The sequence below is a fragment of the Stenella coeruleoalba genome (genome assembly GCF_951394435.1).
Source record: "Stenella coeruleoalba genome assembly, chromosome: 7".
NCBI classification, from domain to species: Eukaryota; Metazoa; Chordata; class Mammalia; order Artiodactyla; family Delphinidae; genus Stenella; species Stenella coeruleoalba.
The window spans coordinates 51447985-51462525 of NC_137153.1; positions in this window are offsets into that span (position 1 = coordinate 51447985).

The following is a 14541-nucleotide window of genomic DNA, read 5'->3' on the forward strand; positions in this document are numbered from 1 at the left end:
CGTGGAGACTAGAATGGAGCAAGGCAAGCCAAAAATAGGTTACCTTTTTCTCATATCCACTTAAAATCCTTTGGGACCTGTGTTCCTTAGAAGACCGTAAGTGAACACTGCTCTACATAAACCAGAGATGGGATTAAGCCTTGATTTCTATATGGGTCAGCACTCCTTTTCAAGACCACAAACAGAAGACTACATTGAATTAAACATTTTACCAGATACATGCTTTGGTCACAAAAATGGCCCAAAAAGGGAATCTGACTTGGTTCAGAACAAACCCATTTCCAGAAGTTCACACAATCTCAGTGTTTCAGAAGTTGAAAGAAATTTGATCTTATCAAGTCTATGTGTAACAACAAGGAAAAAATAAAAGGACAGTTACTACTAACTACTTCCCCTAAAAAAAATTCAAAGAGGATATAGTTAAAAAAAACAGTGAGCTGCTTTTTCATCCTCATATCTTTGAAGGACTGTGCAGGGGTGGAGGGTGGCAGCGCTAGATCAGGCATTTTTGCACACACTACCCACAGGGAAATCTAAATCTATAACCATCATCATAAAATAAAACGAGAAGCAAATCAGAAAGGAATGAATGAAGGGCAAGTGATAGCCAAGGGGTTTACAATAATCAATTATTAAAATGCCTTAAAAGAGCAAAGAAAATGCTTATCAGATCAGCAAAGCACCTTTTAATAAATAATATGATTTGGGTTTAATTAATGGCCTAATTACAGTTTTACCCAATAGGCTTAAATGCTCCAAAGGAACAGTTTGAGTCTCTTTGGTAGATCATCTGTGTTTTAAAAAATGTTCTAATTACGTATTTGCTTGAGTAAATAATGTGAATTTTACAAAACTGCCTAATGATATATTTATGTGACTGTATTTACCCAAATGGCCTCTCATTCTGTACTAATGGAGTTGGGATAACCATTCCTAGGAGACATGGGAAAGTAGGATGGCTCCAGCTTTCACCCAAACACCCCTGTTATTCTCACACTGTTCTCATTTTCTCTTGCCCCAAAACACATCACTGAAAGCATGTGACCCACTTGTTCATCATCAATTTAAATAGGAAAAAAAAATTCTTCCTCAGCCTTTTGTGTAAACACATTTTGCAGAAAGGGTACAGACTTGAAAAATGAGTATTAATGCTGTATAATGCTCCATTAAAAGTGGATAATGAGACTGTGACTAAGACAGGACATTCAAGGTTTAAGTAGCTGCATAATGTACTCTGTTCGTTATATAGTATCTTACAATGCATTACAAAAAAATCAGACTATGTGTTGGAATCAGATTGCTGTGACTTAAGGCCACATAATGGTCTGTACTAGGTAACAGAAGTCATAGAAAAACTGTTTGAATATCCCAGCTTTGTGGGGGCATGTATCCATTCAAGACTTTTAAGTTGTTTTCATGTTTTAGAGACATAAATCTAGAAAAAGTGGATGGCTATCTATTCATAAAATTGCATGAAGGAACTAAGAGTTTCATTTCATAGTTCTCATAAATCTAACTCTTAGCAGATATTCACTGCTTAAAATTAGGTGATCTTATTTTGATTCACAAAATAGCATGTCTCTAGGAAGGAAACACAGTACTTACATTTCCAATCATGCTACAGACAAGGTGAGAGAGTTTACCAAAACACATATAAAAAAGGATAAAGTAAATGGTTGAGAGAACAAGGGAATAAGGAAAACTAGATGAGAAAATAAAATGGAGCAATAAGATTAGCATCCTATCCCATGCATTCAGTGCCGGTAGACATTGAGCTTCCAAGAGGCCAAAGCAAAGCAGGAAACAAGATGGTTTCACAAATCAATAGAGTCAATCAGCAATATCTAAAATTGGTTCACGAGATGAAACTGACGAGGTGTACACAGTACTTTCAGCAACATCCCAATAGAAGATACAAGAGTGAGTTTCATACGATTGTCAATTACCATTGTAGGACTGAGTTCCATACTTTTAAAAAGGTAATATATAATAAATGTAACACTGACTGTGCCGACACAGTCGGTGGTGGCCATAACACTGACTGTGCCGACACAGCAGTGTCCCTCTTGGGTGATTCAGAAGGCATTCCAATAACAGTAAGGTCTCAGGGCCCTCCTTATAGGCACTAATTGTGTATTACTATAAGTGGGCAAAATTGCTACTTAATTGAGGGTTCAAGCTGATAGAGTGCCAGATTAACTAATTTTCACCTTAACAAATGTGTAATTATTTATTAAAATTTTGAATTCCTCTGCTGATGTCCTTTATGTTACTTCTTACCCTGAGCACTATCTCACAGAGCTCAGATAATCCCATTGCTCAGATCAGAAGACCTGTGATTCTGATTTGCGGAGTAAAGATGCCTATGGCATGGACCCCCAAGCTCTATAATCCCAGCGGTTTTTTATTCTAGTTCAACAGCATCTGAGGCTGCTTGTCTGCAGGAGGATAGTGGCAGCACCATCTGTTTACTCTGGCCTCATTTGCCAGGATCAAGGAGGAAATTGAAGGCGCTAAGCTGACTTTTTCAGAAACTTTGCAGTAATTGAAAAGAGAGGGTGATAAACGTGAGGGGGGCTGTTTGGCACCTTAATTATAGTGGTCGCTCCATGGGCTGCATAATAAAGCTAAGGCGCATTTTTTTTTTTTTTCTTTTTGCGGTACGCGGGCCTCTCACTGTTGTGGCCTCTCCCGTTGCGGAGCACAGGCTCCGGACGCGCAGGCTCAGCGGCCGTGGCTCACGGGCCCAGCCGCTCTGAGGCACGTGGGATCCTCCCGGACCGGGGCACGAACCCGCGCCCCCTGCATCGGCAGGCGGACTCTCAACCACTGCGCCACCAGGGAAGCCCTAAGGCGCATTTTTGAAATAGTACCAAGCTAAGCACAAACCATAACTCCAAGAGCCTTGAAGAGGAGCCCATCCACTCAAGTAGTCATTTATAATTAGGATGTGAAACTCAGCCCTGTAGTCATTGATTATTGAAATTGCCTTAAGGAGATCTCCAAAACAACTTCCTCTCTTGATTCACCTCCTCCTCCCGTTTCTAAAAGTAGCAAATGGAATCCATGAGATTAGCCTCTTATGAGCAAATAGGCAGAGATGAAATGCAGCCAGGAGCTAATGCTTGGCAGGACCCAGAAGGGAGGTGCCAGGAGGACATGGGTGGATCATCGGAGAATTGATGGGAAAGATTCTCTGCTCCCAGAAGAGAGCAGGCTTCAATGGTTTCTCTCAAGTTTTCTTGCACATTAGCAGAACATATGCTCTGCTCATGTGGGCAGCTCCTGGGGGGAGCACATCAGCATCTAAGCGGAGAGTTTTGAAGATTCTGTTTAGAAAATGAGACGTAGTATGACTGCAGAAGCTACACATGTCCTCAGCTTCTACAGAATATATTTCTTTGTTTTTTTTCATTCTATGGCCACCAGAAGAAAAAAATACAACTTTACTCTGAAACACAAAGGAGAAAAGAATCTATTTTTTTTAAGAGGATGGTGGGTAGCTGGAGGGAGGGAAAAAAGGAGAGAAGAGAATGTTCTTTTGCAGACCTAAAATCAATATGTTTTATCAAACCCAAATCAAATTGTATATGCCAGAGTCATTAGACCCAGAGTCTACTTGTTAGGAATAAATATTTTGCCATAGGATTAAATCCCATTATGTCACAGAGGCTGAGTTTCTTCAGCCAACCAGAAAAACTGTGACAGGTAAAACGTGATAGCATCTATACAGTGGGAGATGCAGGAATCACAGAATCCCCAAATTTAAATGAGAAACCATGCAGTTTTCTGTGTCCCAGATCAGAACTATGCCTTTTTGGGCAGTCCTGGATTGTCAAACTCACATTTGGGATAAGTCATATTTGCCTCTGATGCCCACCCTGGCCCCTGCCCCTTCTTCTGCATGTCTCCCCACTGCGTCTGTGGTACTGTCACCACTCTGCTCGTAGCTCACTCATTCTGAAACCCATCCTCTCAAACTGCTCTTCCTGGCATTATCCCATTCCCCCTCTTTCCTAGCTCCTTTTTCACCATCAAACCTTGCTATTTCATTTGTTATGTTCTCAGGAACTTGGTGACACATGAGTTGTATTAAATACAGAGATAAATCGTGAATGTGTTACACCCTCCAGAAAGCAGATTTATAGTCAACAGCAGCCTTAATGACATAACTCACAGAAGAGCATATTGGAAGCATGGCAGTATGGAAAGAAAACTATCTGTATGTAATGTCTTTCAGCCTACTCCAGCAAACAGCACTTTAGTAGTTAGGATGGCTTTGGCTGCAAGTAATAAAATCTGACTTGAGTGGTCAAAATGATAGGGATATTTTATGACCCCATATGAGGATCCTCAAGTACTGAGTAGGTGCTCGGCTGCCCACCTCTTTGCTCTACCCAACTCAGCCTCTCCCCCAGCTGGTCTCAGCTAAATTTTCTTATGTCGGCAAGATGCCCACCATAGAGGCATCCCACAATGACACAACCAAGTCCAGAAAAAAAAGCGGGTATCTCAACCTCCATATCTGTATTTATCAGAGAGAAAACATTTTACCGTTGCTCACCAGCAATATTCTCACATGTCATATGCTCCTTCCTAACTCAGTAATTGTCAAGGGCAACATGTAAATTATACCTGGCTTAGACAACTCACACTACCATTTAGTCACTTGGGAGAGGGCAGGCCTCCCAAACAAAATCAAGATTCTTTACATACTGAACCCAATAAACTTAAATGTCAATTTGGTCTTGCATCCTTAATGTATTTTGCTTTAAATTCAGTAACCATATCCTTCCTTCTGCAGAAGGTTTCACCACACTCTGAGCTATAGAAATTTCAGTGTAAGAAAAAGGAAGGGAAGGAAAAGAGGAAGCAGAAGACAAACAGTTTTGTAGAGTCTAAATTTTGCAGAGTCTAGAAGATTTTATTACGTGATTGCCAGTTTCCCATAACCATTGGCCTTCCCAATAACTCAAAACTCAGAAGCAAGTATGTATCTTAGACTACAAAAATCACATCAGGAGCAAGTGAGTACAGGTGTGGTCCACTATGTTGATGAGTCAGGAATTGGGAATGATATTTTACAGTGATGACAAGTCAAAGCACCAATCACAATGAAGACGATGTTTTTCTGGAAGTTGAAGAAGCTATAAAAATATATCTTAAGGCTTTGTTTCATTGATCTAGAGTGAAAAAAAAAACAGCCGTGTCCGCTCCTCCAAATGTCAAATTGACTTTTAAGTGGATTCCAATGATTAAAAAGTGAACTGAAACCTGAAGGTTTTTTCCCTGAAAAGTAAGTTCGACGAGCACAACTGGCTAGATGCAGGGTCTCTGGCCTGCATCTCTTCATCTGCGCATGAACCTCACAGCACTCTGACCTCCATCACATGACCTTCCACAAACAGGTTTATACTATGAAATATCAATATATTGCCTCAACTTATCTCAAAATAGGGACAAGACCTTCCTCATCTTTATAGCACTCCCTAGTGCTTGGAACAGTGCTAATTAATAGCCATCTATCTAAATCTATTCAAAAACAATTGCTTGGTTTGAAAAACTGTATAAAACAACTGACTTGTTTATAGTGTGCTCTATTTAACAATATAGGGAAGGGATGTGTTGAGAGAGTTTCTTTGAAACATGTTAAAACAGAAAGTTTAATCCTTAATGTTTAAACCTTTACTAATTGAAAAACCGAGACTGCCAGAATAAAGGTTGTGAAATAGTCATGTACTCATTGTACTGAAAAAATCAAGACACATTAGTGTATTAGCAATTCTGGATGAAAGGTTCACTTCTAGAAATCATGTCTCTTCTACAGATACATCTCAACAGACTAATATAAGTCGGGTGGGGTCTTCTCCAAGAACCAACGCTGGAGCTCTGGCTTGAAAGCTCTTCACAACAGACAAGAACCAACGCTGGAGCTCTGGCTTGAAAGCTCTTCACAACAGAGTAAAGCAGACCTCCTGTGCTATTCTCATAGCATTGCTGTTTGTCCGGGTAATACCACATGATATAAAGTAACACCTGTGGCCAGGAGAACACGACATTTTACTCAGTGGATTTCTGAACAATTACATCCTACTGGCTGGGTAAGTATTCATCCTTTCCTACTCATTTTGACCAGCAATTTTGTCGCCTAGAAAATTCAGGTCTAAGACTGACTTTTAAGGATATTGCTATGAGTAATCACCACCAAAACAGCTAAAACTTGACTTTAGCTTTTCTTGAGGAACTGCTTTACTTAACTGTTTGCCCTTCCTGTAAGCCATGTTTGGCTTCCACCTGAATTAAATAATCTGTGAGGCAAAGATACCTTCCTTTGCTTCAGCCTGCCACAGCACCTGAAATTCTAACCATTAGTATCATTCAAATTATTCAATTAAACAACCATTGAGAACTCACTACACGAGGGAAATACATTGATTAGTTGTGAGAAAGTTAAAAAAAAAAAAAGTAGACACAAACTGTTTTATAGAGTATATAACCCACAGAGGCAAAGGATAAATAAGTAAATAATTATAATTCAGTATATATATATATATATATACACACACTGAATTATATATATTATATATTGTATATAATTATATATATATGTATATACATATATATATATATGCAAAAAATATGCTAGAGAGGGTCAAAGCCAGAAGAGATATAATCCAGCTGGGAAAATCCGTTAGAAAAGCAATTGGGAAAATCTTTGTATACAAGAAAATATGTACAAAGAATCTTAAAAGATAGATTTTTAACAGAACTAATAGTGATAGCATACAAGTAAAACAGGCATGTGAGCAAAGCAGAGCGACCTCTCCTTGGTTTCTATGTTTCTTTCAAAATGGGCAATCCAAAATTGATAAAACCTAACCCAAGGACACTGCAGTGAACAGCCGACAGACAACGAGATTCAGAGGAAAGAAGATAATTGACAGGGAGGTTTCAATGGTCAAGGGAAGCCTTTGAAAGGTCCAGAACATGAGGTACAACGGGAAGATCCTGAAGTTTCTGGGGGCGGCAGGAGATCACCGGTCAATGACATGGCGATCCCAAAATGAGTTTTGCCTTCTTTACCATTTATTCTTGGGCAGTCTCTAACCTCAATGTGCATTAATCTGCTTTGACAAAGCAAAAAGAAAATAAATCCAATGATGCACTTTGCTTGAGAATGTGGAATCTATATTGAGGCCAACCTTAGGGAAACGGGAAATCAGAGTGAAGGTTACAGCTCTGACAGCGACCTGGGCTGGCTGTGCTTTCATTCCTTTCTAGGTCACACTGACATGAGGCCCAGTGACAGCTTTGAAATCTGCCAAAGAAGTCAGCACATGCCAGGATGGAATGGGATTCCACACCCCTTTGCTTTCAGTAGCAAAGAACTCTCATCAGAAATAGTCTAGTGCTTTAAACAAAGTGCCACTTAGCTTAATCATTCTTATAATTCTAAAAGGCCTTTTGATAGCCACAAATGGGTAAGGAAACAATAAAATGACAACAGATAAATGTACCAAGGATATAAATACTAAATTAAAAGGAAAATTACACGTAGACAACAAGTTCTACTAATAATCAATAAAAAGCAAATTAGAACAACGGCATACCATTTTTCACTTATGAAATTAGCCATTTAAAAGTTATAATATTCTATCTGATAAAGAAAGCTCTTTGCCATAGAGAAGGAACATGAGATACTGACATAAGGCTTTGATTCAGTAATTCAGTCTTTGGAAATTTATTCCAAGAAAGTATATTCTATCTATATTCTATTTGTAGATCATATTCACATTATTTCTAATAATGCAGAACCATAAACAACTTTAATATAAACCAAGGAGAATGATCAAATCTTTTTAAGACATGAAAACTATGTGGAGCATGGAAAATGCTGATGAAATACATCAAGATACAAAATCACAAGAGTACAGCATGCATACTGATAGTATCTAAAAGGAAATATAAAACAATGCTTGTTTTACTTGACTATAGGATCTACAAATAACTTTCTTTTGTCTTTTCCTACATTTTCTCTAGTACTGACATGTTGCTCTAGTAATTTTTAAAAGCTGTATATTTTTAAAACTCTTATTCATGAATTTCTAACTGCCATTGGATTAAGAAAATTATTTCATCACAGTATTTGTAGTACCTGAAAGCATTCACTATATATTTGGTTGCATTCAATATATATTTGGTCCCATTCAGTTTTGCCAAATAAAGAAGAAGTTATTGCCTAAGAAATAGCCCTTGGGAGTGAGTCTTGTTTCTCAGCGCTAACTGGCAAGGATCCAGTAGGTACCCACCATGCCTATTCCTCTCTTCGAAACACACTTTCCAGTCCCAGACACTTTCCCTGCTTATTTTATTAACCTCACTGTGTTTCAACAAATAAAGTTTGTAAACCTTAGGCTTTGTAGAGCACGTATTCTTAACTAAATCAGGCACAGGTTTCTGTGTTGTTTCAACTCTGCAATGCTATAAACGTAATTGAGTCAATTCATTTCTGATCCATCACTTACAAAAAATATAAAAGATTATTTCATGTTAAGTGACACATGTAATGAGATAAAAAACTTGATTATAGTAATTCCTGACATCAGAATTCTTTGTTTTGTAAAAGGACTTCATTGTGATAGAAAATGAGACCTTGAATGTTAGAGATAGTTAAAGCACTCTCCAAAAGAAAATTAGAGGAGTTCGCAGTTTTGTTTTGAGCTTGCCAGTTATTTGGAAAGAGAAGGGAAAGGGAAAGGACAGGAGGAGAAAGGCGAAGCAGCAAGGTGGCAAAGAGCTCCAGTATTAAAGGAGGGGAGTGCTAGTGCGGTGAGGGCGGGAGGAAATCCCTGGTGATGGTGTGGCAACAAGGCATAGTTGTAAAACTTTAGCTGTGTGAGATATGACCACTCCCTGTCACCGACGGACATTCAGAAGTTGTGCCCTCTGCCCCTCTGCAGCAGCCTTCTGTTTGTGACTGCTGTGAGTGGCTCTCATTTAGTTGGACATAAAAGGTTTAGCAAAGAAAACATACATCATTCAGCAGTGGCAGAAAATTGAGGATAAGGTGACCATGAAAGCATAAGCTCCCAGGGAACCTGGAGAAATTCTGGGAAGGGCTTCAGACTTCCACAATTCTTGGAACAAGGTTTTAATTAATTTAGAATTCCACAGACTCCCAGCTGACTTCCCCAGTAGACAAGTTAATGGCAGAGAAAAACCTAGCATCCAGGGCTTTAGACCCTAGGTCAGTTTTTGTGACACAATTTCATGCTGTCTCTTAATTCCATTTTCTATCCATATCTGTTCTAAGAGGCCATAAAAGCGTAACTGTCATGGAACAAAAGACATGGATAGTACAGAGAAAAGAGAAGGAAATGCTCTTTTAACTGAAATATACTTTTTAGGTACTGAAGGATCCCTTCAAACACCTGCTATAGAATGAAATGTTAAATAGAAATGGAAATGGCAAAGATAAAAGATAAATTAGCCTTTTCTATTGCTTTCTATTGCTTTTGTTCCTCCTCCTTTTCAGTATTTTTTCACTGCTGCTTGGAAGATGCTGAGTTTCCCAAGCCCCGAATCCATTATTAGAAGATAGGAATCTTATATAATCCACTACTTTCTGATCCCTAAGCAAAAAACCAGGACATACAAATAAGCATTGGGGAGAGTAAGAAGCTGGTACAGCAATTTGCACCATTCTTGTGTATATTTTCACCGGGGGTTCCACTCCAGCCCTGAGATTTTAAGATTCCCCAGGCTCTGCAATGGTCTGGACTGGGAAGGAGGAATTTGGGAGAAGAGAGGTCATCATCTCACCTATCTCTAACTCAGAGTTTTGTGTTGAGGAAAAGCTTTGACAAAAGACTAGATCTCCAGGAATGACCAAAATGAAAGGAGATTTTTATATGTGGTCCTTCTTCTGACATAACAGCCAGCTAAATCAGTGCACCCATATTGAGAAATGAAAAATAACACAGCATGCCAAAGGCAGTTACTCCTGATGGAGGGTATGACAGACAAATCTTCACTTTTTTACTTTCCTGGTTTTTTTTTTTCCCACAGTGTCATCAATCTCTCCTTCCCCTGTAAGCCAGCTCATCTTCAAGAGCAGCACCAAGCATGACAACAGCTTTTTCTTCCCCTAGGGTTTGACACTGTTTGTTGCTGGGAAGAGTCTGTACCTTATTTTACCTGTCACAGAGGAGATTACCTTCAGCAGTCTCTTATGCCTTTTGGTAAAGTGTGGTCCTTGGACCAGCATCATGGCCACCACCTGGGAACTTGTTAGAAATGTGGAAACTTGAGCCTCACGTTGAATCAGAAACATTTTAATAAGAACCCCAAATGATTTTGATGCATATTAAATGTTTAGATGTGCTTTAGGAAAAATTGGAAGGTTGTCACCTAATTCCTAAATTACCTGTGAATGAATAGTACTTTGAGTGGCATCATGAAGAAAGCATGGGCTTTGCAGTAGATGTTCCTAGGGTTGAAACCTGTGCTCACCACTTAGCAGCTGTGTGTCATTGGGCAAATTACCTAACATCTCTGGTTCTCAGTTTCCTCATATGTTAAACAATAAAAATAAATACGTCCTACAAAGTTGTATTAAATGAAACAATGTATCTAAAATATATAATCTAAGACTGGCCATAGTAGATAGATATTTTAAATCATCGAAACAAAGTATGAGCTTCAACCAATATCTGAAGCTGATGAATGTCGTCTCATGAGCAGTTCTTAAGAGCTCACTTTCCTTTCGATAAAAGGACTGACTACTCAAAAACATTCCTCCTAGCAGACTTCCATTGATCTTGAGATTCATACCTTAGCGTTTTGTATTCTTACTGAGTTTTGTTTGTTCTGTTTTGCTCTGCTTGCTTTGCTTTCCGTTTTAGTAAGGGGTTCTCCAGAACAAAATTATGGTAGCACTAGAACAGGGATGTCCCAAACTAATAAACCATTCAATGGTGATATGTACTCAAGATGCTATAAAAGGGAAAAATATGAGCTTAGTAGCCCTGAAACAGGGAAGAGATTAGCTCTTAATTCAGAAAACATGAACTAAGCACTGATTTGGCGGTTAGTATTATAAAAAATGGAAATAAAACAGTCTTTGCCCTCAAAAAACTTAGGCTGTAAGAAGGTAATTTAATAAATGCTATGGAAAAAGGAAACACATGGAATTTGGGGAGCTCATAGACAGGGGCATGTAGACTACATTTTTAGGGTTAGCGATGGAGTATTCTGGGAAGACCTCGCAGGTGAAGTGTCATTTAATGTGCAAAGTTATAAACAAATTGTTTACAAGTCTATCAGCTCACTCAGGAATAAGAAAAGGCTGGCTGGCTTTAAATCCTAACTCGGATGTTGAACGAATTATTAACCTTTCTATGTTTCTCTTCATATATCAGCATAAGAGAAAAAACATTAGTGCATACATCATAGATTAGTTGTAAGAATGAAATAAAAATATATCTATACCTGGTGCTTAAGAAATACTTGCTGTTTTAGTTTTCTTTTTGCATAAATTGTTTCAGAATAACTATCCTATCTCTTACCAGAATTTCTGTGTGAAGCAAGTGGGTCAAGATTATGGTAGATTACTGTTAAAGTCCCCAAAGGGATAATATCTCATGTTAGTTTACATGTATATATTTGTATATACACACATTAATATATACATACATACACACACATACATACATTTACATGTATATGGAAAATATTTAAATTACATTAAGAAGAGGAAGAAATGAGGAAGTAGGTAGTGAGAAAAAGCCTCTGAGCAAAGGAGACCTCAAAAATGTCTCAAGGTCAACTCACCCGATATCAAACTATAAGTCCCCCTGAAACTTGCTCTTCCATCATTTTCCACCTCAGTTTGTGACAACATTCTCCAGCCACTGTCAGGTCAGACACAGGAGTTGTCCTTGAGATCTCCTTCTCCCTCGTGCCCTTATCACACCACTGAGTCCTGATGCCTTGATCTCCTAAATATCTCAAAAACAACCACCCCCTCTTAAATTCCTCCTTCACTGTGAATGTGGACCTCAGGGTTGGACACAGCGTTGGTATCCAGTACACTTATCAAACCTGCTTTAGAAAATCAGAGAAAAAGCCCTGTGTCTCTTTTTCAGAAGGTATATATTTATGTAAACAACATGAATTGTGACAGAAAATAATATCTGATGTATTTTAAAAACTTGTGGGGACTTCCCTGGCGGTCCAGTCATTGGGACTTGGCCTTCCAATGCAGGGGGTGTGGGTTTGATCCCTGGTTGGGGATCTGGGATCCCACATGCCTCGCGGCTAAAAGGCCAGAACATGGAACAGAGGCAATGTTGTAGAAAATTCAATGAAGACTTTAAAAATGGTCCATCAAAATAAAAAGTCTTAAAAAAAAAAGACATATGAAAAAGATTAGAAGGGAAGGGAGTCGAAGGACAGTATTTAGGTTAAGGCTTGTAGTGGGCTGAATGATGGGCCCGAAGATCATGTCCTAATCCCTGGAACCTATACATGTTACCTTATTTGGAAAAAGAGGCTTTGAAGATGTGGATTAATGGTTTTGAGATGAGATTATCCTGAAAGATCTGGATAGGCCCTAAATGCCATCACAAGTATCTATATAAGAAACAGGTAGGAGGAGATTCCACACATACACACATAGGCGAATGTCCCGTGAAGACAGGGGCAGAGATTGGAGTGATGCAGTCATAAACCACAGAACACTGAGGACTGCCGGCAGCCACCAGAGGCTGGAAGAGGCAAGTTACAGATTCCCTGCCAGAGCCTCCAGAGTGAGCTCAACCCTGATGACACCTTGACTTTGGAATTCTGGCCTCCAAAAGTTTGAGAGGCTAAATTTTATTTTTTGCTACCATTTTGTGGTAATTTCTTACAGAAGCCACAGGAAATTGATACAGGCACCACCTCATTTTATTGCTCTTTACTTTTTTGTGCGTGGCTTTTTTTTTTTTTTTTTTTTTTACAAATTGCATGGCAACCATGCATTGAGCAAGTCTATCAGTGCCATTTTTCCAACAGCATTTGCCCACTTTGTGTCTATCACATTGTTAGTTCTCGCAGTATTTCAAACTTCTCCATTATTATTTTGTTTTGGTCATCTGTGATCTTTGATTTACAACTATTATAATTGTTTCGGGGCATCACAAACCATGCCCACGTAAGACAATAAACTTAGCTGATAAATGTTTATGTTCTGACTGCTCCACCAACAGGCCATTCCCTGTTTCTCTCCCTCTCCTTGGGCCTCCCTATTCCCGGAGACACAACAATATTAAAATTAGGCCAATTAGTAACCCAGCACGGCATCTAAGTGTTCAAGCGAAAGGAAGAGTCACACGTCTCTCACTTTAATTCAAAAGCTAGAAATGATGAAGCTTAGTGAGGAAGGCACATCAGAAGTTGAAATAGGCTGACAGCTAGGCCTCTTGTGCCCAACAGTAGGCAAGTTGTGAAAGCAAAGATCTTTAAGGAAATTAAATGTGCTACTCTATTGAACACATGAGCTATAAGAAAGTAAAACAGCCTTACTGCTGACATGGAGAAAGTTTTAGTGGTCTGGATAGAAGAACAAACCAGCCACAACATTCCCTTAAGCCACAGCCTAATGCAGCGCAAGACCCTAACTCTCTTCAATTCTATGAAGGCTGAGAGAGGTGAGGAAGCTGCAGAAGAAACATTTGCAGCTAGCAGAGGTTGGTTTATTAGGTTTAAGGAAAGAAGCCGTCTCCTGAACAGGAAAGTGCAAGGAAGCAGCAAGTGCTGATGTAGAACCTGCAGCAAATTAACTGGAAGGTCTAGCTAAGATCATTAATGAAGGTGGCTACACTAAACACCAGGTTTTCAGTGTAGACAAAGCAGCCTTATAGTGGAAGAAGATGCCATCTAGGACTTTCATAGCTAGAGAAGAGAAGTCAGTGCCTGGCTCAAAGCTTCGAGGACAGGCTGACTCTCCTGTTAGGGGCTAATGCAACTGGTGACTTGAAGTTGAAGTCAGTGCTCACTTAGCATTCTCAGAATCCTAGGGCCTTTAAGAATTAAGCTAAATCTACTCTGCCTGTGCTCTACAAATGGAACAACAAAACCTGAATGATCACAATCTGTTTACAAAATGATTTACTGGTTATTTTAAGCCCACTGTTGACTGCTTAGAAAAAAAGATTCCATTCAAAGTATTTCTGCTCATTGACAATGTCCCTGGTCATCTAAGAGCTCTGATGGAGATGTACAATGTGATTAATGTTGTTTTCATGCCTGCTAACACAACATCCATTCTGTAGCCCATGCATCAAGGAGTAATTTCAACTCTCAAGTCTTATTTCTAAAATACATTTCTTAAGGCTATAGCTGCCATAGATAGTGATTCCTCTGGTGGATCTGGGCAAAGTCAACTGAAAAACTCCTGCAAAGGACTCACCATTCTAGATGCCATTAAGAACAATTGCGATTCATGGGAAGAGGTCTAAATATCAACATTGAAAGGAGTTTGGAAGAAGTTAATTCCAA